At 53.4% G+C, this 23000-nt stretch overlaps 1 pseudogene; it reads right to left on the minus strand.

Annotated features, from left to right (window-relative positions):
* The window catches only part of LOC131560141 (zinc finger protein 850-like), an 886257-nt pseudogene that overhangs the window by 741999 nt on the left and 121258 nt on the right, over window positions 1–23000 (minus strand).

The raw sequence follows: 23000 nt of genomic DNA on the forward strand, positions 1-23000 counted from the left end.
CCAGCCCTGCTGACAGCCTTCAGCACCCACTGTGCCATCGGCTGGGGCTGGAGCTGGGGCAGCCAGCCTGACACAAACCCCCATGGGGGCAGCAGAGAGGGGGGTCTGACCCCATTCCCCGGATGGTTTGGTGTGCAGGCAAGAAAGGGCTGGACTGCTCCGCTCTCCTTGTTCACCTTGACTTATTAACATTTTGGGGGGCCATGCAGGTGGGGAGGAGAGTGGGTTTTCTCCACTACTGGGTGGGTTTTTCCTTTGTGTGTCATGGTTGGGCTTTCCCAGGGATTGTGCTGCCCTCTTCCAGTCCAGTGGCTTCTATTCCAGCTGCAAGTTTGTGCACAAGTCCCAAGTGCTGGCGAGAGGGCAGCGCTCACCCCGTGTGCCTCTGGGGCAGCTCCCACATGCCCAGGGATGCTGGGGCCAGGCTCTGGGAGCAGCAGCAGCCCCCTGCTGAGCTGTGTCTGTGTTCCACAGGAACCCTGTCCTACAGCCCACCAGAGTGGATCCAGCACCAACGCTACCACGGCGAGGCAGCCACGATCTGGTCCCTGGGCCTCCTGCTGTGCCACCTGGTCATGGGGAAGCACCCGTTCTGGAGGGGCCAGGAGATCATCTGGGGGTGGATCTTGTTCCCACGATGGCTCTCTCAAGGTGGATCCTCATCTCTGGGCACGGGGGGAATATCAGTGCTGGGAGACAGCAGCGGGCTCATGGGCAAACCACTCTGGCAGCTGCTGAGCAGGCACATGTCCTGCTCTCCTGCTGTCCTCCAAACAGAGCATCCATGGGGAAGTTTAGGCCCAGCTCTGGTCACACCCAGCATGACCTGGGCATGGGAACAGGAGGGCAACTTCTCCAACTGACTGGTGATTTCTGGTTTCTCTCCCCAGAGTGCCAAGATGTTATTAAGAGGTGTTTGTCCATGCAACCCTCGGACAGGCCATCCTTAGAAGAGCTTTTCTGTCATCCTTGGGTGAAGGGTGTTTCCCTGCCCTAGAAGACTGAAGAAATCCACGTGCACAGTTGGATCCAGGGACCTAGCAGGTACCAGCTCCACGCATCTCTTGGCAATCAGTGGCAAAGCAAACCAGGCTGGTTTTGTCCTGCCTGTAGCTCTGAGCAGGGGTCAGCAGAAGGGAACATGCAGCTCTTGGGCTGGAGCTGAGCTGGAGACCCGGTGTGACAAGCACTGGTGGCCACCATCCCCCTGGTTTTGTTTGTATGGTTCATGGATGGCTGGGGCCCTAGGCAGAGCCCTGACAGCCTGATCTGACCCCAGGGAAGGACAAGGAGCCCCTGGAGAAGCTGTTCCAAATGGGGCTGGTGCTGGAGACACTAAGGACAACCTCAAGGATGATAATCTCTTCCTCGGCCTGGCCAGCTGAAGATGATGGACTTGGATTCTGGCACCTACTTCAAAGCCAGGCTCCAGGTCCAGTTTGCAGGTGAGTCTAAAGGCAGGGGGTTGCTCCCAGATCTGGGCATGGCACAGCTGGGCACCAAAGGTTCCCCCTTTGCTGGGGCAGATGGAATGAATTCTTCAGTCAGCTGCCCAGCTGCTTTTTGGCTCTGGGCAGCTGCTGAGGGCTGGATGTGCCGTGGCTGGCTGCAGGCTTGGCACGTGTCCTGCCCTCCTGCTCTGCTGCCAAAGGCAGCAGGGATGGGCAGCTCTGGGCACAGCTCTGGGCACAGCCAGCATGGCCTGGGCACCGCAGGCCTTGGCACAAAGGCACAGGAGCCCTCAGCTGACGGGCACTCTCTGCTTTCTCTCCTTGCAGCCGGGCTCTGCGGGTGCTGAGGCTGCTCTGGGCTCTGCCAGGGCTCTGCTGGAGCTCAGCCCTGGGCCCAGCTGGGCTGGCTCTGCCCTCACATTGCTCTGACAGCTTTGCATCAGACGAGCCCGTTGTGAGCACAGCGCTGAGCTTTCTGCTTTGGCAGGTGAGTGAGACTCTGCTGCAGGCCCAGAGATTGCAGCTGGGGACACACATCCAATTGGCAAGGACCCAAACTCTTCACAGTCCCAGCTGAATGCCTGGATCTGTACAGGGTGTTTTGTGTGTCCCATTCTTCCTTCTTGATTGGCTGGAATTGTGCAATTGCACTTTCTTCCTCCTCTAGAAGTGCCATGAGTGGGCCAAAGCTGGCGAGTGGGCCGTGCTCTTGAGGCAGTGCAATCTGGAGCTGGTGGATGGAGAATTGCCCTTCTGCACTTCCACACCAGAGCAAAAAGCTGTCAGTGGGACTTTGTGACTCTAAGAAATCCCTGAAAGTTTCAATGGAAATGTGCAGCTCATTCCCAGGCTGAGAAGGAAGGTCGTCTTGTAAAGGATTTGGGCTTTGACAGAGTTTCCATTCCCAGTCCTGCTTGGAGCTGGAAGGGCACAAATCAATTTCCTCTTGCCTCGACCACAATTTAAAATAACAATATTGGAAAAAATCCCCAAAAACTTTTAAAAAGACTGCTGAGGTCAGTAAGATGGATGCATGCCATCAGCACATTTACAAAATAAATAACTGAGTTCTCTTTCAAAAGATCAGTTGCCTCTTAATTCAAAGTTAGAGATGATTTTTCACTGCACACTTGGGGTTTTTTTTATCTTTCACATTTTATATAGTTTTTGATTACTTTTTCCTTTTTTTTCCTTTCAATAGAAAACATGTCCTACAAAAAGAATGTCCTTTGCTCCTGGTTCCCGTGTGGAGCAGCTCCCTTCCTGCTGGCTGAGCTGCTCACGGAGAGCCCGGCAGCTCCTGGCCCTGCAGGGCTGAGGCTTTTCCCCGTTGCTGGGCACAGACTGATGGAGCAGCACTGCTGAACTCGGGCACACAGAGGGACCAGCAGCAGCTGCCTTTGGCCACCTGAGGCTCCAAGGCCCAAACTCGGAGCAGCCAGGGCTGGAAGAGACTGGCAGGATCTGATCCCTGACTCTGGGCCAGGGCTGCACAAATGACCCCACAGCAGCAGCAGCAGCAGATGGAGCTGACTTTGAGCACAGCCCCTGCCCCTCTTCCCTCCTGTGTGCAGCGGTGTCACAGCAGCCTGAGGCACCTGGGAGCCCCCAGGGCCAGCAGGGACTGGAGATGGCAGCCCTGGGCTCCTGGAGGCTGTGCAAGGAACGGAGCTGGGCACTCCCTGTCCATGGGGAGCTTCCAGATGGAAAAGGCTGCTGTACCCAGGCAGCTCCAAGGGCACAGAAAGGAGGCTCTGGAGCACTGGATCTGTGCCAGTGCCACAGTCCTGGGCAGCAGCCAGCGAGCCCTGGGGGAACAGAGGGCACAGCAAGAGGGACAGAAGCAGGCAAGGGCAGAGACTGGAGAGAGCCAGGCCCGGGAGCAGGAACAGCTGCTCCATTGCACTCTTGGAGAAAGCTCTTGGCTGGTTCAAAGCGCTGAAAGGTGTGAAGGGCAGAGAGGAGGCCACAGCAAACAATGCTCCTGTTTGCACAGCCTCCCCTCTCCGTGTCCCAGAAGGAATTGCATGGACTGTGTTCTTCTCTCCGAGCCGTCTCGTTCAGCATGAGCAGCTCAGCACCAGGAGCTGAAGGAGCTGAAGCCTCAGGCCATAGGAGCTGGGCAAGAGGGAACTTCTGGAGAAAAGGAATGCTGCTAAAATAGCCCCAGCTGAATGCAGTAGATAGAATCATGGAATCACAGAATGCTTTCTGTTGGAAAAGCCCTCTGAGCTCACCCAGTGCAGCCACTCACCCAGCAGAGCCAAGCCCAGCACTAAACCACGTCCCTGAAGTGCCAAGGCCTGGACACCAGCCCTGAGTGAGGCCTGGACAGCAGGCCCTGAGCCAAAGATGGCCTCTGGATGAACCTTCCAAGCAAAGGTTATCTTTGTATCTACTCCCTGATGAAATGTGCATGGCCATTAGCACTGTGATAGATGTAGCCACTCATTAGTGAAACATGTCTTGACCTTTGTGTATTTAGAAGCCAGACAAGGCCATGAAATCTGACATCTGGCCTTGTTTGGGGCTGAAGGATCAAAGTCAGCTCCCTTGGTTCCTCCTTGAGCCCTGGCCAGGCTTTGGGAGGGACCCAAGAGGAGGATGAAAGCAGATGTTGCCACACTAGCAGTGCTGTCAGTTTGTTCATTCAGCACTGTCAGAGCTGGGCCCTCTCCCAGCGGCGTTGGAGCCTCACCTGGGGCTGGAGGCACCTGCAGGAATTCCCAGTGCCCAGGAGTGGCTCTGCAGCCCTTGGCTGTGACAGCTTCCCCAGCTGCTGTGTGGGTCTGGGGGATGGTAAAGGCTGAGGGTAAATGCTGCTGGATCTTTCTTAATCACTGCTGCAATCTTTGGTGGGGATGGTTGGATGCATTGCTGAGCTGCTCCTTTTGTGATTCTTTGCTGCTTTCAACTGCAGGAAATGACACTGATTCGTTCAGTTGGAGTCTGTGTCTTTGGTGCTGACCCTGCCCACTGGCATAACAAAACTGTCACAGTCTGGCCAGATCCCAATAAAATGTCACTTGTTTAGTGTAAATGTGAGGAATCAGTCCCATCAGAAATTCCCAGCTGGGAAGCCCTTCCCTGGAGTTCCCTGGATCTTGAGTGGGCTGAGGTTGGAGCCCTGTGGGAGCAGTGGGGCAGTTGGGTAAAAGAAGCTGCACCCCTGGATGGCTTCAAATGCATCCAAAAATTGCACATGAAAAAGGAAAAGGCCTTGAGGCTTTGGGCAGACAAAAATGAATTTGTTGAGAGTACACAGGAAACAGCACCTTCAGAAGGAACAATGATTATTGGAATGCTCCCACATGGAGCAACAGAAGAAGGTTTTAATCTTGAGCTCAGATGCACTTGTGCAAGTGAAATATCAATATAATAAATAACTATATATATATTTATAGGATAATAAGACCTTTATATATATACATATATATAAATATTTCTATATTGCTATCTACATATAAAATAATTATAATGTGAAATAATGCTGACAGTACTACTTTGGTATCTTTGGCTGCTCAGGGGTGTAACACTAAATACCCTACAGAACAGGATTGGCCAGGACCCTAATGTCAGTGGTCAACTTTGTGAGGTTGTATACAATGAAAAAGGGAGGAAGGGAGGAAATTGGCTATTTTTACAGGGTATGCTGCTACTGTGATGCAGAGTGCTTTGTCTGTTCCTGTGAAAAATACAGTGATTTTGCCTGCAGGGTTTTTCATGTACCACACTATCCACAAGCTGCAGGATTGGTTGAACGGGTGAAGGGGTTGTTAAAAGAGCAGTTGAAAAAATGAGGAGATGGGAACCTTTGTCCATGGAGAACCCATCTCCCAGATGCTCCATGCCCTTCACAATGGCCCACTGGGGAAATAGAAACCCCCAGGCTCTGCACAGCTGCCCCCGATTTGCAAATCCAGCCATGGGCAGTGAGACTTGGGCTGCCTGGGAAATTGTTCTGGCTGGGCTGGCCCCTGGCAGGGCCAGCCCAGAGGCTGCAGGGCTGGGCCTTCATGCATTGGAATTCATTAGGAGAAATTCAAAGCCAATGAGAGCTATCAATCCTGAAACAGGAATTCAGATTCCTCCAGGACACTTTGCTTTGGTAACTGCTCCCTTGGAGCTTGGCCTTGCAAAGTATTCCTGTCATGGCAGGAGGAATTGATGCAGAATATCCAGGAGAAATTACAGTAATTCTGTTAAACAATAGTGACCAGGATTGGATTATTCAACCCCATGACAGGGTAGTACAATTATTGATCTTGCAATTTTAAGAATGATTGTGAAAAAAGGAGATCCACCTCCAGTCACCACTGTTTGTGGAGATAAAGGGTTTGGATCCAGCAGCCCTAATAATGGAGCCAGAGTGTGGGTCCGGAGGCCAGAAGGCCCTTTCGAGGCAGCTGAAGGAGCAGCTCCTGGGAAAGACAACTCTGAGTCCTGAAACCTGGGCAGGAACAATGGGAATGTGTCCCTGCAGCCAAGGATTCTGTGTGAGAACAAGTAGATCTGGCAGGATATTGTTTTGCACATCCTGCCAGACCAAATCTCCCTGTTTGCCCAAGGGCCCCTTTGGAACACGCTCTTATCCACGTGGCTCCATGTGAAGGCTGCTTTGACACTGAGGGACTGGCACAGGAATTCCATCCAGGAGCCTGGGTGCCCCTCAGGGACTGGGACCCAGCCCCTTCCAGCCAGAGGGGAAAGGGCCCCCCAAGCCTTGTTAGCCACAGACAGCATGGTAATGCTGAACAGCAAAGGGCCTGGGGGCATTATTCTGGAATTAAAAAGGTGCCAGCTCCGTGGACAACAGAATTCTTGTTCCTAATTTGAATGAGATTGAGAAAAAAGAATGAAGAATGGTGTCACTAAAGTACTGATGTCTGATGTACAGTGCTGATGTCTGTAAGGTGTACCTTGATAGCCAGCCAGAATGTTTGTCAGCCACAAACACCTCTAGTGTTTCACCAATGGATTGGTCATAAAAATGTAATGATGGGTTATGATGGACTGCTGAGCTTCTTTTGTAATCCTTTGCTAATGGCGATGCGCTTTGCAGAGCTTATCCTTTTGTAAATCCTTGCAGCTGTGCATGATATAAATGACACAATTCCTTAAGTTGGTGTCTGTGTCTTTGGTAGTGACCCTGCCCACTGGTGAAACAGGGCCCCCTCTTGCCTAAGTGTTCCCTGAGAAGGCAAAAGCCCTCCCTCCAAAATTCCCCCCTTCCTCCCTGTTTTCCCCCTTTACACCCTGAGCATGATGTCATCTGGTCTGGGGTATGCCCAGGGTCAGTTGGGGTCCCCTGTCCTGGCTGTGTCCCTGCCCAGCTCCCCCGCAGCCCCAGCCCCTCCCCAGCGTGGCTGGACGAGGGGCAGGACAGGCCTTGGCTGTGCTGCAGCTCAGCAAGAACAAAACCATCTCTGCGTGCTCAGCCCTGTGCTCAGCACCCGGCCCACCAGTGTCTCAGTGCCAGGGGCTGTGCCCTCAGTCCCTGCCGGGGGTTTCCATGGCAACTGCCAGGCCAGGTGACCCAGGTGTCCCCCCACTGCCGGTTGCCATGGAAACAGTGCCCAGCCCCGTCCCTTTCTGTCTGGCTGACCTGGCCTTTGGCCCTGGCAGTGCCGGTGGCTGCTGGTTCCTGGTGCCAGAGCGGCCAGCGCGGCACAGGGCAGGTGGCCATGGCACAGCCCCCAGCAAGGGATCCCCTCTGGCTCTGGGCACTGACACCAGCCCTGAGCAAGGGGCCAGGGCAGATTTCCATGGCCACAACCATCACAACGGCTCTGGGCAGTGGTTGCCATGGCACCAAACCAAGGAATGGGTCCCATTTCTGCTGCCATGGCACCCGGTGGCACCAACGAGTATCGCTGCAACTGTACCCGGAACAGACCTGGCACTGCTTTGTCCCAGGGTTGCCATGGCAGCTGAGGACAGACACAGCTGGTGCTCTGCAAGGGCCCTGGGGCAGATGGGAAGGAGCAGCAGAGCAGGGGCTGATCCATCCCCAGTGCGCTGCACAGCCCAGGGCAGGGTCCCAGAGCGTCCTCATGGAGCTGCCAACAACATCCCCCCTCTGCAGCCCTGGCCTCTCCACAGCTCACACAGGTGCCCCATCCTTGCAGGCACACACACGGCAGCACTGGCTCAGCAGCCCCTGTTTGCATTGCACAGAGCAGGGGGAGCACCACATACTGTTGGTGTGGGGACATGAACCTGAGGGAGCACAAATGTCATCAGCCCCTGGGGGCCAGCGAGGGCTGGAAGGCACCAGGGAAAACACTCAGCTTTGTCCTGGCCTCTGCACTCAGCCAGAAAGTTTGTTCCCATCAGCTGGGACTTTCCTGTCCCACTGCAGACGCTGTTGCTCAGAGCCAGGGCTGCCTGGCAGCCAGCACCAAACTGCCCTGAGCATTTCCTTGGCTTCACCTTTTCTTTCTTTACTCTTCCTGATACAAACTTCTTCCTCTTGCCCACCCCTGTTCCCTGCCCTGAAAACAGCCCATCCCTGTTTACCCTTTCCTCTCTGGCCCCACTCCCCTTTGCAGTTCCTGACTTGGCACCATGGGAATGTCCCTTGGGCAGCAGGATCATCCTGCAAGTGCTGTAGGAATTGTCTGCAGGCTCCTGCAGTGCCTGGTGCTGCTCCCTTGCCAGAGGCACCCCAGGGCAGGGGGGCACATCTGGGCTGCTGTGTCTGGCTCTGGGGCTCCGTGTTCTGGGCAGTGAGGAAGAGCTGCAGAGGCTCTGCAGGACTGACAGGATGGGCTTTGGGGCTGGCAGGAGAAGCTGAGGGACGTGGACTGCTGGAACTTCTGAAGAGGAGGCCCAGGGCTCATCATGCAGCTGCTCCAAGGGTGGTTTCAGAGAATCCCAGAATCAGCAAGGGTGGAACAGGCCATGGAGATCATCAAGTCCAACCTGTGCCCTGACACCGCCTTGCTTTGCCAGGGCCCTGCACTGCCACAATCATCAGAGAATCAGCCAGGCTGCAAAAGACCTTGGAGAGCATCAAGGCCAACCTGGGACCCAATACCACCTTGTCACCCAGACCATGGCACTGTGTGCCACATCCAGTCTTTCCTTAAACACTTCCAGGGATGGTGACTCACCCACCTCCCTGGGCAGCCCATTCCAATGTCAATTGTGTGGAGAATATTTCCTAATGTCCAGCCTAAATGTCTCCTGGTGCAGCTGAAGGCTGTGTCCTCTTGTCCTGTCACTGTTCCCTGGGAAAAGTGCCTGCGTCTCACCTGGCTGCACCCTCCTGTCAGGGAGCTGTAGAGAGCGATGAGGTCTCCCCTGAGCCTCCTCTCCTCAAGGATAAACAACCCCAGCTCCCTCAGCCACTCCTCACAGGACTTGTGTTCCAGACTCCTCCCCAGCCTTGTTGCCCTTCTCTGGACATGCTACAGCCCCTCCATGTCCTTCCTAAATTGGGTGTGCCCAGAACTGGACACAGCACTCGAGGTGCTGCCCAAGCAGTGCCCAGCACAGTGGAAGAATCCCTGCCCTGGTCCTGCTGGCCACACCATTCCTGATCCATAGGAGTGCCAGGGGTTGTACGAGGGAAATGGTGGGGGGGTGGTGGGGACAAAATGTTATTGATTGTTACTCATGAAGGGTCTTGATTTTCACGTGTATTCAGACTGCTTTAGAAGAGTCTGGGGGTCAATATCAATTGGATATTTCTGATATCAATCTATAAACAGGAAAAGAAAACCAAACTTGCATTGTTTTCAATATAGCAGATTCACTTTGAATACTCTTCTGAAATCTGTCTAATTAACCACAGAAGAATTGAAAACATAGATTATTCCCAGTGGTTTTTCCTGTTTGGGTATTTGAACAAATGAGCTTTGTTCACTGAATTCCTGAACTGAGGAGCTCCAGGAAGAAGCGGCCTCCGGAGTAGTAAAATTCATCAGCAATCTCCAAGTGGCTGAGGATCCATCCCCATCAGAGCAGCCAGGAAAAGAAATGGGCTCAGCTTTGTGGCTGTCACAGCTTTGGCATGGGCCCTGGGCCTGGAGCAGGAGCAGCACTTGAGGGCCCCAAGGCCACGGCTCTTGTGCTGCCCTTGGCAGATGGGATGGCAGCAGGGGCTGCAGAGCTCTCAGCACCTCAGGCAGAGCAGAGCAGGGCAGCCAGGGAGCCTCCTTTGGCCTTGGCCAAGCACCTTCCCCCATGGCTGGGGCTGAGTCCTGTGGCAGCTGCAGCTGCTGCTGTGCCCTTGCCAGGGGCTGAGGCCGTGGGGCAGTGCCCAGAGCAGCCTGGCCTGAGCAGAGCTGTGGGGCCAGAGCTGGCTGGGCTGGGCTGGGGAGAGGCTCTTGGTGCTGCCCAGAGCTCAGGGCAGCTGGCAGAGCTTGCAGGGAGCTGGGCCGGGCTCAGAGAGCCTGGCCCAGAAACCATCAGTGTCCATCTCAGCCTGGCTGAGCGTGCAGGGGCCAAGAAGAGCACCCCAGAGTCTGCAAGTTCTCTGTGTGGGAGTTGAGCTTGTGAGCCCCTGAGCCCTGCCAAGTGCTGGGGCTGCACCTCTAGCTCTAGAGATGTGATAGATGGGAGCAGGGACAAATAATTCCTGCTGGATTTTTTACTGTGTTTGCTTATACAGGTTCCCTGGAGTCATATATAGATGAGCTGTTTTTTTTCAGATAACTCAGGTAAAGTGATAAGAATAATATTTTTACCTGAAAATAATACTTCACACATAATACATAATAAGGAAGAAAAGACACATAATCAGAAGAGCATCTGAGTTTTTAAGAGCATGACACTCATTGATGTCCCAGCAGTCAAACCTGTTCAAGTTCTTTCTTCAGGGTTCCTTGAGATGAAAGGTGACCACCAGAAGCCAAGGCCAGCAAGAGCTCTCTGTCCTGGCAGCTTTTTTCTGGGAGAACCCTTGCATGCAGGGAATTTTCGATGGGAGTATCTATTTTGGCTTTGCACACCTGGAAGGACAAATGGTTCTTTTCCATAGGAAGGAAAGCACTGGGTTCCAGTTCTCTAGGGACTGATGAGAGGCAGCCTTCAACATTCCAAGATCAGCTGGGCCTGTCAAGTGGGCCCTGGGTGGCCAAGCTAGCCAGACCTGTTCCATGTTCCCTTGGTTTCATGGTGCTCTGCTGTATCATAATGTTCTCCCTGCTTCTGCAGTGTCACAGTGGCCCCGTGCTTCCAAGAGGCCCTGCAGGGTCCCAGAGGCCCTTTGGTTCTGTGGGGCCCCACAGTGTCACAATGGTCTCCATGGTTCCATGGGGCCTTGCAATGCCCCAATGCTCTCCATGGATCCAGTGGTCCTTTGGCTCCACAGGGCCCTAAAATGCAGCAATGGCCACTTGGTTCCAAAAAGCCCCGCTGCTTCACACTGGCCCCTTGGGACCATGCAGCCCAACAGAGCCACAAAGATGTCCTTGGTTCCACAATCCACACAGTGTCACAATGGTTCCTTGGATTCATGAGGCCCTGAAGTGTCATCATGGTTCCACAGGAAGGAAAGAATGGAGGCCCAGTCTTCCAGGAGCTGATAAACAGCAGCCACTAGAGGCCAAGGCCAGCCAGATCTGTCTGTCCTGGCAGCTTTTATCTGGAAGCAACAGAATAAATATCTTGTATCTCAGATATAAATATTCTGTATCCCAGATATACGGGATTTTGGGGGAAGAATGCCAATTTCAGCCCATGACAATCCGGATGAGGCAGCCAGTTCTTTCCCTCAGGAAGGAAAGGACAGAGCCCCAGTGTTTCCAGGGCAGATTAGAGGCCACCACCAGAGGCCAAACTGAGCCAAGCCTGTCTGTCCTTGCAGCTTTTGTCCAGGAGAAACCCTTGCATGTAGGGAATTTTGGAGAAGTACCAATTTTGTCCAGAGCTGTGAGCAGAGGCTGAAGGAGCTGGGCTGGCCCAGCCCAGAGCAGGGAAGGCTGAGGGGCTCCCCATCCCAGCCAGGCAGTGCCAGCAAGGAGCTGATGGAAAACACAGAGCCAGGCTCTGCACAGGGGGCTGGGGGGAGACAAAAACCAATGGATGGAAGGGGAAAGAGGGGAGATCAGCCAGGACAGGAGGAGATGAAATGAGTCAGGTTGGTTTCAGCATTTCCTCACCACCAAGAGAAGCCTGACTCCCTTCTCCATCCACCACTGACAGCTTTGCAAGTCAGGAATTATTCAAGCTGTTCTGTCCTCACTCCAGGATGAGAATCCTGGTACAAGAACTTAATTGTGTTTACATCTATCACAGAACCATGTTTGTCTGACAGTGATTTTAGTATGGAAATCACTTGTGAATGGTGGACTCACCAGACACTGCTGGGACATTGCACATAGCTCAGGGAAGGGCGTAATTGTTATTAAATTGTGTCCTGTTCAACTATGGTCTGTTGGCCATGAAGAGAAACTTTCTCTGCCTCCGAGTCTCACCAGTTCCTGACCCCAAAAGGACACAAACCTGATGAGTTGTGGTTCCCACCACAACTCATAGCACCTCCCTCCATACTCAGAGCAGAGCTCCCCTTTCCCAGAAAGTGCCTGGCAATTCAGGGATGAAGGAAACTGGATAGGACGTGGGGATCAGGGGCAGGGCAGAGCCATGGAGAGGAATGGCTTTTGCATTTGATGGAGCTGTTCCTTCCCTTGCCTTTGTTGGCTGACAATAAATATACATCCCTCTGTGTCTTGGGCAGCTCCTTCCCCAAGGGAAGCTGGTGGGAGTTGGAGCCAAGGAGCTGAAAGCTGCAGGTGCAGCCTGGGCTGGAGGGAGCTCAGATTTGCACAAGGCTGCTCTGAGTGCCAGGGCTTGGATGGGGGAAATGGTGGGGTGGGGGTAGGGACAGAGTCTGATTGATTGTCAGCCATGAAGGGTCTTGATTTTCATATCTATTCCAACTGCATGAGGAGGTACTTGGATTCAGTGTCAATTGGAGATTGCACATATCAATAAATTAACAGGAAAGTAAAACTAAATAGGATCTAAAAAAATCTCTTCTCGCTGTCTTTTTAAATACCATGTATTCACTTTGAATACACTACTGAGATCTACCTAACCACGAAAGATTTGAAAATTAAAATCAAATTATCCCCAGAGGCTTGGCTTCTCAAGTTGTTCTCAATGTTAATGAGCCCTGGGACACTGAATTGCTGCACTGAAGAACTGAAGGCTGAACAAGCCTCTGGAGCAGGAAAATTCAGCAGCAGCCTCCAAGGTGCTGAGGATGTCAGCAGCCCCCACTGAGGCCATCCCTTCCCAGCAACCATGGGTGAATGGGCAGACAAGGAGAGCGTCCCTGGGGCTGGGGCAGCACAACTCAGAGGCAGCAGCGGCTGCAGCTGGGAAATGGAGTGTGGAATGTGGCTGGGAAAGCCCTGCCTGGGCTGTGCCAAGCAGGACAGACAAGCTCTGACTTCCATCTCCCAAAGAACTCTCTCAAGGAGACATTTAAAAGGATTTACAGCTGTTTGTGTACTCTGAGTTGCATGCACTGGAGAAATACCAACAGGAGCTCTCAAGAGCTTAAAACAAAAAAACAGCCTTTACTGGCAACTTTAGAAATACAGAGAAACTGTGGCAAAAGTTCAATTGATGTTCAATGAACAGAAAACACTTCCCAAAGCATTACCTTGGCCCATTCTACTTCACAAACTCTAAGCCTGTCCAATTTTAAGTTAATCAAAATTTGCTGGAAGAGGTAATTTGAAGAAGGAGAAGATGACACAGAAAGAGAGAAAGAAATGAAAAAAGATACAGAGCAGCACACACAGCTACCAACTCCTGGATTCCAGCACTGTTCAGGTGGACATTCCAAGAGCAGGTAGGGTCAAGATGTGTGCTTGCCTTGTGGTCAGCCTCAAATTACCCTTGGTCTCCCTGAGCCCTTCCCCCAGGTGGGACTTGGGCTCATTTTGTCCCTCAGGAGCTGGGCATGGGGCTGCAGAGGTGGCTGAGGAGCATTGCCTGTGCTGTGCCAGGGACTGGCAGACACTGCTGGGCTGGGATAGAGGCTCTGGGGGGATTGGGGTTCCAGGGTAGGGCAGGGCTGGCGTTCCAGGGCAGGGCAAGGGTGGACCTGCCCCTTCCTCCCCATAACATGAAATGATTCAAGACAACAATCTCCTCCAGTCTCTCACAGTAGGGCAATGTTGGAGGTGGATATCCCAATTCTGGCCATGTGCACCTGGACTAGAAGGACAGTACTTTCCCACAGGAAGGAAAGCACAGATCCCCAGTATTTGGAAGGCAGGTGAGAGCCTCACTAGGCCCAGGCCAGTCAGACTTGCCAGTAATAGCAGATTTTGTCTTGGATCAGTCTTTGGATATAGGGAATTTTGGAGGTGGAACCCCAATCTCAGCCATGGGCAACTGGAGAAGCAGGACAGTTCTTTCCTATAGGAAGGAAAGCATGGAGCCTTCCCAGGGTTTTTCAGGATAGAAGAGAGGTGATCCTTGTGAAACCATTGCCAGCCAGACATGTCCTGGCAATATTCCTTTTGGAACAATCCCTGGATATAGGGAAGTTTGGAGGTAAAATCCCAATTCTGGCCATGAGTTACTGGAGGAGAAGACGACTTCTTTTCCATAGAAGGGAAAGTACGGAGCCCCAGTGTTTCAATAGCAGAAGAGGCCCTCAAAATGCCAAGGTCAGCTGGATCAGTCACGTGGCCCCTGGGAGGCCAAACCACGCAGACCTGCTCCGTGTTCCCTTGGTATTGTGGGGCCTCACAGTGTCACAATGGTGTCTTGGATCCATGATGCCCCACAGTGCCATAAAGGTGACTTGTTTCTACAGTGTCCCACAGTGTCACAGTGGCCCCCATGTTCCAGAAGGCCCTGCAGTGTCAGCTTGGTCCCAATGGTTCCATGAGCCTTGCATGTCACTATGGTCTCCATGGTTGCCCAGTCCCCACAATGTTACATGACTCCTATATTCCATGTGCCCTGCAATGTCACAATGGACCTTTAGACCCTGGGGGTTTGCAGTGTCACAAAAGTCTCCTTTGGCTCCACAGTGTCACAATGGACCGTTGATGACCCTCTGTGTCACCCTGGATCTTTTGGTTCCATGCAGCCCTGCAGTGTCACAATGAACCCTTGGAACCATGAGGTTGTGAAGTGCCTTATTGGTCTCTCCATGGTTCCATGAGGCCTTGCAATGTCACAACGGTCCTTTGGCTCCATGGGGTCTAACAGTGTTACAATGGCCCCTTGGTTCCATGACACCCCCAAGTGCCAAAACGGTCTCCAGGGTTCCATGAGGCCCAGCAATGTCACAAGGGCCCCTTGGTTTGATGGGGCCTCTCAGTGTCACAATGACTCCTACATTCCATGGAGTCACACAGCATCAGAACAGTCTTCTTGGTTCCATGAGGCCCAGCAATTTGACAGTGCTCTCCATGATTCCATGAGGCCCCACAGTGCCACAATGGTCCCTTGGTCTCACAGGGCCCCACCGTGTCACAATGGTCCCTTGGCCTCACAATGCCCCACAGTGTCACAATGGTCCCTTGGTCTCACAGGGCCCACAGTGTCACAATTGTCCCTTGGTTCCATGGGCCCTGTGCTGCTGCATTCCCCTCTCCCCTTCTCAGGCAGCCCTGCCAGCTGAGAAATGCTCCCTGGGCCTCAGCCTTGGCCAACAGCCCCTGGGCTCAGCTCCTCTGCAGCTCATCACAAACACTGTCTGCTCCAGGCACTGCTGCTGCCCAACCAGCTCTTGGTTTCTTTAGCAGCAGCCCTGGGAACTGGTTTTGTTCTCTCCGTAGCACAACATCCCTGTTCTCACACTGCCAAAGAAAGCTGCTGATGCCAAGTGTGGCCAGGATGAACCATTGCTGGGACTGCAGTCCCTCTCTTGGGCCCTGCAAACAGCGCTCCAAAAGGAGCCCTTGGAGCTCTCCTGGGCCAGCGACTCCCTCTGAGTGGGGCCTCTTCCAGCTGGGAACTCTCCCGTTTGCTGCACTCAGGGATCCTGAACAACGACGGAGCCTGGGCCGATCCCCCCACTCCTCCAGACTCAACCCTTTGTCCTTTGCTGGGGAGATGCCAAAGCATCAGCAGTGAGCATTGCCTGCCCTCAGGGGAATTGCTCCCGGGTGCCTTGCACTGACTCTTTGTGTCTGTGTGCACACCGGAGTGCCTGTGCTGGGGAAATGTGGCAGAAATGCTGCTCTCTGAGGGGCTTGAGTGCCTTGGATAGCTGAGTCAGTCAGATATCCAGATATCAGCAAGAAAGGTTAAGTCACAAGGTCTAAGCTAAATTAAATGCTGCTAAGAGTTGTTCTTTTGCTAAATTGTTCCATTTTATTTAAGTTATTGGTTAAGTTAAATATTGTTAAGTGTTATTCCTCTGTTAAATTGCTAAGTCATAGGTTGTAAGTTCGGTTAAAAAGTGTTAAATGCTGTTGTTTTGCTAAACTTTGATGTTTAAGGTATCGGTCACATTTAAGGTTTAAGTCCTGTTAAGTTTGAGGCCTGTTAAGCCTTTGGGCCGTATTCCTTTTATCCTTACCCTCACTTGTATCACACACACAGAGGGATATTTCTCGGTTAATTTCTGGTTTGATTGCCTGGATTCTGTTTGGTTTTGTTGTTGCTTTGTTTCCTTGTTGTGCCTGAAGTGTCCAGTCAGGAGCAGAGTGACTCTTGCCAAGGAACTTTGTGCTGCTGTCCCGTAATATTCAGTCTGGTTTTTGCTGCTCCCTTGCTGGGGATTTTTTCAGCGCTCTCAAGGCCTCGTTTGCAGCAGGGTGAAGGAGCCCTGGCCCAGGCTCTGGCCCTGGGGGACACAGGGATGCTGCCGGGGGGTCCCTGTCCCCCTGTGCCACCCCCAGGGCCCCGGCCCCCTGTCCCCGTGTCAGGCTCTGGGGTCGATCTCATGGAACATCCTCTGGGGGAGGCTGCGGGGCCGGGGGAGGGGGGACCCGGGGGGACAGGGGACCCCGCTGTGCACGAGCAGGGTTGGACTGCTCTGGGGGGAGCTGTGAGGGGGGCTGGGGCAGAGTGACCTCCTCAGTGCCCTCACACAGCCCCTGTGATGTCACACAGCTGCCTCTATGATGTCACACAGCCCCTGTGATGTCACACTGCCCCTGTGGTGTCCCAGAGCCAACTCTGAGACGCCACGCTATGATGTGATACAGCTGCTCTGTGATGTCACAGAAGTCTCTGTGATGTCAGAAAGTCACTCTATGATTTCACAATCTCTCCTGTGATGTCACAGCCTGCTCTATGATGTTACACAGCTACCCAGTGTTGTCACAGCCCACTCCCTGATGGCCACCTTCTGTGATGTCAGGATCTGCTCTATGGTTCACACCCTACTCTATGATGTCACAGCCAGCTCTGTGATGTAACAACCCCCTCAGTGATGTCACAAAACCCTCTCTGTGATGTCATACTGACACTCTGTAAGGTCACAGCACATACTCTGACCTCACAGTCTGCTCTATGATGCCATAGAGCCATGCCATGATGTCACAGCCTGTTCTGTGATGTCACACAGTCCCCTCTATGATGCTGTAGCTGCTCAGTGACCTCACACAATAAACTCTGTGATGTCACAGCCCAATCTGTGACCTCACACAGCCCACTCTGTGCTGTCACACAGCCCCTTGCTGACATCCCAGCTGCTCTGTGGCTCTGTGACACAGCCACAGAGGTGCTGCTGTGACACAGCCCCCTCTGGACATGACACAGCCCCTGCCAGTGCTGAGCCCCTGTGAGCTCTGTCTGTGCCCTGCTGGTGTCCCTCAGGGGCCCTGGCAGTGCCCCAGCCCTGCTGGGCTGTGCACAGGAGCTGCTCCTGGCCAGAGCTGTCTCTCTGCAGCATTGCCCTTGCCAGGAGCTGCCTCTGGGCCAGGAGCCCGGCCCAGCTCAGCTGCACAGACACAGCACAGGGACTTTAATGAGCCTCTGGGGATTTGGTGCTCTTTGCATCAGACTCAGTCCCTTGGAGTGTGCTCAAAAAACCTTCTCAGGGACTCAAAAAGAGGGTGATACACTGAAGTTTCTCATACTTTAAATAGATCCATCTGAGGGACAGGACTGAGAAAATGTCCCCAGGTTCCAGGTAGAGCAGAACACTGGTGGCAGTGATGACAGCTGGGGACAAGCGAGGGAAAGGTGTTTCTGCTGCTGAGCAAACCTGCACCTCTGTCCCTGCAGGCTCTCAGCACCCCCGGCTGCCCCACGTGGCTGGGCCCTTCCTTTGCTGACATCTCTGCCTCCTGCCTGCCCCTGCCTGCCCACACAGAGCCTTGGGCTGCTCCAGGCTCCTGCTGGGGACGTGCTGCAGCCAGCCCTGCCCTGCCAGGGAAATTCGTTTCTGCTGGTGTTCAGTCTGGACCTCCCAAGCTGCACTTGGTGCTATTAGGTCTTCTTCAGGCTTATTCCTACTATGAAGAAAAGCTCCAGCCTCTCTGAAACCACCCATCCATCCCTCCCAGGCTATTCCCTTTCAGTCCTCAGTCTCTACACCACTGACCACAGAGGCCGCAGACTCTCCCTGCTGGTTTTGTGATGAGGCCTCCAAATCCCATCTTGGGAGATTTTTGAGTCCTCTCCAAGGTCTGTGAAAAGGGAAAAATAGCATTCTAAGTTATTTTCTCGTAAATCCTACAGTGACAGAAAACAAGTCAGTATCTTTAAACTGAATGGGGACAAATTAACATTTGTTAGAAAGAGGAAATATTTTATAAATATGAGAGTGGCACAAAATGGCAACCGTTTTTCCAGAGAAGTGGATTCCCCATCCCAGGAATTGTCCAAGAGCAGGAGCTTTGTGCAGCCTTGCCCATTGAAACCCTCTCATCTCCAGTGACAGAATTCCTGCATTGTGGGTTCTCTGATGTGCTGGGTGCCCTCACAAGGCTTCTGGCCAGAATGTCTGCTGAGGGCAGCCAGGCTGCTGCAGGGGCAGTGACCTCACAGCCATCACCATGGCACCCCTGTCCCCTGGGCCTGGCTCTGCCCTTTCCTCTGCCCCGGCCTTGGCTCTGCTGCCATGAAGAATTTTGTCATTAATATCTTGTCCCCAAGGTGCTGGGGCCAATGGCTTCCCAGTCAGGCTCCTGGAGCAGAAGTGGCTTTTCAGAGCCCAGCCAGGAATGATCCCTGAGGCAGCAGCTCTGCAGAGGTGGCCACCAGGCTGGGCTGCCAAGGGAGGCTTCTGGCCATGGCCTGCAAGCAGCTGCTGCTGCCAAGGTGCCTTTGGTGCCTCAGGCTCTCCCTGGCACAGCTCCCAGCATGGCACTCTGCCCTTGTGCCCAAGCCCTTCCCTGTGCTGGGGCTGGCCTGGGGCTTTTCCTGCAGCGGGACCTGCCGTGCTCATGGCACAGGAAAGGCAGTTCCTGCTGCAGCAGGAGGCTCTGCCTGCAATGGGCTCCAACAACTCCAACAAGGCCCTGTTTGCAAAGCCCCCAGTGGGAAATGAAGTAGGGGTGTCACACTGCTTTGTGGGTGAATAATGCTGAAACCAGCCTGACTCCTCCATCCCAAAGTTTAACATCCTCAGAGGGAGCTGAAGCTGTGGCAGAGCTGGAAAAATCCCCAGAGAAAGGAACAACCAAGTGACACCACTGAGAGCTTCTGCAGAGCTGCTGAGCTGGCCCAGCCTGGGCACATCTGACTGACAGAGCAGCACCTCAGACGAGAAAAGCCCTGTCCCAAATTTTAATGGCAGCATCTCCTGACATTTCCCTTCTTGAGGGGTGTGGGGATTCCTCCCAGCGGTGGGGACACCCTCAAGGTCACTGCTCCAGGCTGAGCCAAAGGGAATTGCCCATGGTCATTGGTCGGGGGGAGTGACATCAATCTCTGCTTAGTTACGGGTTTTGCTTAATACAGTTGCTTTGAAATAATTTCCTAGTTCTCTGTATAATATATTTTATGTCTCTAACATCCTGGCATAAATATTTCTGATTAAGGCAATTTTGTCTAATCATTACCATAATAGAGAATACATATTTATATAAATATATCTGCCCATGACAGGAACCCTGTGAGTGTCTGGGACATCCTGGGTCTTTGGCAGCCTGGGGACTCCTGGGATGTCACCGTGGAGCCCCCGTGAGTGCCTGTGACAGATCGGTGCCTTTGCAGCCCAAGGTCACCTGGGATGTCACCATTGGATGCCTGTGACTGCCTCTGACCACAGGGCTCTTTAACATCTCCAGAAAGCCCTGGGAGGTCTCCATGGAGCCCCTGTCTCTGCCTGTGACATTCCAGCTCTGGAACAGCCTGGAGACTCTTGAAAGTCCCTATGGAACCCCTCTGAGGGCCTGTGACAAATCTGATCCTTAGCAGGCAACCATCAGCAGCCCCCTGTTGCTATGGTCAGTTTCCATGGCAACCATCACCAGCCCCCTGTTGTTATGGTCAGTTTCATGGCAACCATCACCAGTCCCCTGTTGCTATGGTCAGTCCCTTGGCAGCTCCATGGAGACCCCATGATGGGGTGGTTGCCATGGACACCAGCTGAGGCCTGCAGCCAGAGATCGTTACCATGGCAACCATTGGCAGCCCCATCCCCAGGCTCATGGGATCCCAGAACCACAGAATTGGCTGAGCTGGGAGGGACCCATCAGGATCCTCCAGTCCAACTGCTGGCCCTGCACAGGACACCCCAACAATGCCAGCCTGGGCCTGGCAGCGCTGTCCAAACGCTGCTGGAGCTCAGAGAGCCCTGGAGCTGGGACCCTTCCCTGGGGAGCCTGGGCAGGGCCCCAGCAGCCTCTGGGCAAAAACCTTTTCCTGACATCCAACCTGAGCCTGCCCCGACTCAGCTGCAGCCGTTCCCTCCACTCCTGTCCCTGGGCACCAGAGGGAAGAGGTTCCCTAAGGCCCAGCCAGGGACCCGCTTCCAAGGCTGTTGCCATGGCCACCAGGCATGTCTTGAGACAAGAAATTCCTCCACTCTGGGACCAGCTGGGATGCTCAGTTTCCTTGGGCCGGGGTGCAGGAATGGGATTCCCCAATTTTCTTTCCCCGCTAAAACCGCGCTGCCCTCACTGCCCTCCTGCCTCCCATGGAAAGCACAAAGGCAAAGATCCCGGGCTGGGATAAGAACAATTTATTAGGAACAGGAACAAGATAAGGGACAAACAGAACTGAAACAATATTGATAACAGAAGGGATAAATGAAACAGTTCACTGGGAAAACTAAAACACAACTCACTGGGTATTCCTGGCCACAATTTCCCCTGTTTGGAAAGGACACACTTCTTCTCAAGGAGAGAGAGAGAGAGTGTCCCTTTCCTGCACCTGGAAATTCTCTGAGGTGGGAGTGAATGTAATGACAGAGCCATGGTAAGACCCTCATGTTTTTCAATCCCACATCATGACACTGGTAAGGGCAGGGAAAGGGACTGGTGTCTTCCCAGCATGGATCATGGGGAACATGGATCACCAGGGCTCTTCCCAATGTGGGTTCTCCCATGGGGGATGAAGCTGGAGTGGTGGATGAAGCTGTTCCTGCATTTGTGGCATTTGTAGGGATCCCTTACTGGTGGCTCCGTTGGTGTCTGGTCAAGTGAGAGCTGGTGGTGAAGTTCTTCCCACACTGGGGACACTCGTAGGGCCTCTCCCCTGTGTGGATGCGCCGGTGGATGGTGAGGGTGAAGTTGTGCTTGAAGCCCTTCCCGCACTCAGGGCAGTGGAAGGGCCTCTCATCTGTGTGAATCCGCTGGTGCTGGAGGAGACTGGAACTGGTCTGAAACCTCTTCCCACATGTGGTGCACTGGTGGGGCCTCTCCCCTGTGTGGATGCGCCGGTGCTTGATGAGGTCGGAGTTGTGCTTGAAGCCCTTCCCTCACTCAGGGCAGAGGAAGGGCCTCTCCTCCGTGTGAATCCGCTGGTGCTGGAGCAGACTGGAGCTGGTCTGAAACCTCTTCTGACACTGGGGACACTCGTAGGGCCTCTCTCCAGTGTGGATGCGTTGGTGGGTCACAAGGTTGGACCTGTAGCTGAAGCCCTTCCCACACTCCCCACACTTGTAGGGCCATTCCCCGGTGTGGATCATCTGGTGGCTGATCAGGTGGCAGCTCCGCCTAAAACTCTTCCCACACTGCAAGCACTTGTGGGGCTTCTCCCCATCATGAAGCTGCTCATGGACCACCAGCTCTGAACTCTGGCTGAAGGTCTGCCCACCTTCCTGGCTCAGGGTGGCTCTTTCTTCTTCAGAGCACCCTGGGCTGGGATTGGAGCCCCTCCTCATGGGGGATGTCTGAGGTTTTTCTTCCCTGTTGGATTCCTGTGCGCTAGAATCACTCAAAATGGCCTCTTTCACGAGGTTCTGCCATGCAGATTTTTCCTCCCTGGTCTCCATCCTCAGTTCCTTCCCTGGGGAAGGAAGGACAAGGACAGGATGGGATTTGTCTCCATGCCAGAGGGAAGGGGAAGGAGATTCCCCCAGTGCATCCCCGGCAGGATGGCGTTGGTAGCAGGGTTGTCCTGCAGCCAGGGGCTGTGCTGGGCTGGGAGATAGAGCAGGAGAGAGGGGGAAATAGGAACTGACTTCCTCCTCACCTATCTGGGTGTCCCGGGGATCCTTCCTCTTCCCCACAGCCTCCTTCTCCATCCAATCAAGGTTTGGGAATGGGAAATCCTGTTCTGGGAAGAAAACAAAGGGTGCGCACATTGTCTTTTGTACTGGTTTGAAGGCAAACCTGGGGAGGGTCTAAACCAGAATTACAATTTAAAAGAAAACTAAGATCAAGGCAATGATACAGAAACACTGCCTTAAACTGACAGAGTCAGGATATAACCTGACACCCTGTTGGTCAGGGTGGTGGCAGCAGTCCCAGTAGATGGTGGTGCAGTCCTGTTGGAGAGATGAACACGATTCTCTAGAAGCAGTGATCCTGTAGAAAGGTCTGGTCTTCCTCTGGATGTCCAGTGGTTGCTAGGGAGTTCTCGTCCTCTGGGAATCCAGTAGGCAAGGTGCTGCTGGTGTAGCAAAGTGTCAGCTTATATCCAGGTAGGAATGCTTGGATCCTCCCCCTGGGCGGAGCATCCCACAATGGGAGGATGGAATTTTATCAGTTCTGCAGTGACACTCAATGGCCCATTCACAGGAGATATCTCCCCTGGAGGGCATTATCAGGGGTGAGTCATGGAAGAGATAAAGAACACTGCCCCAGCTGTTTATAGCAGTTGATGAAGATGGGGATTGAAAACATGCAGTTGGTTACATCTTGCATGGCAACCTGAAACAGTGGGGTAATCCCTGCTCAGGGGGTGAACACCACCCCCCTTACCCAAACTGGCTCAGCTGTAAAACCCCCACTCTAGGAAGGCCACACACACGAGACAATGTCACACTTACCCTGCCCCAGGGGAGGGCTCTTTTTCCTGTCCCCCCTTTTCTATCCCATTTACTGTTCAATAAAATTCATTTTGGGTTTGGTCTCATTATCACCTTAATTGGGGCAGAGGAATCTCTCTAACACTTTTCTTAACCAGACTCACCAGACTGAAATTATTTTGGCACAGTGAGTTTAGGCACTGTTCTCTGACCCCAAGTGCCTTTGACAACAGCATGGTTCCCTCCTCTGA

The sequence above is a fragment of the Ammospiza caudacuta genome, chromosome 7 (assembly GCF_027887145.1).
Source record: "Ammospiza caudacuta isolate bAmmCau1 chromosome 7, bAmmCau1.pri, whole genome shotgun sequence".
In the NCBI taxonomy this organism is placed as follows: domain Eukaryota; kingdom Metazoa; phylum Chordata; class Aves; order Passeriformes; family Passerellidae; genus Ammospiza; species Ammospiza caudacuta.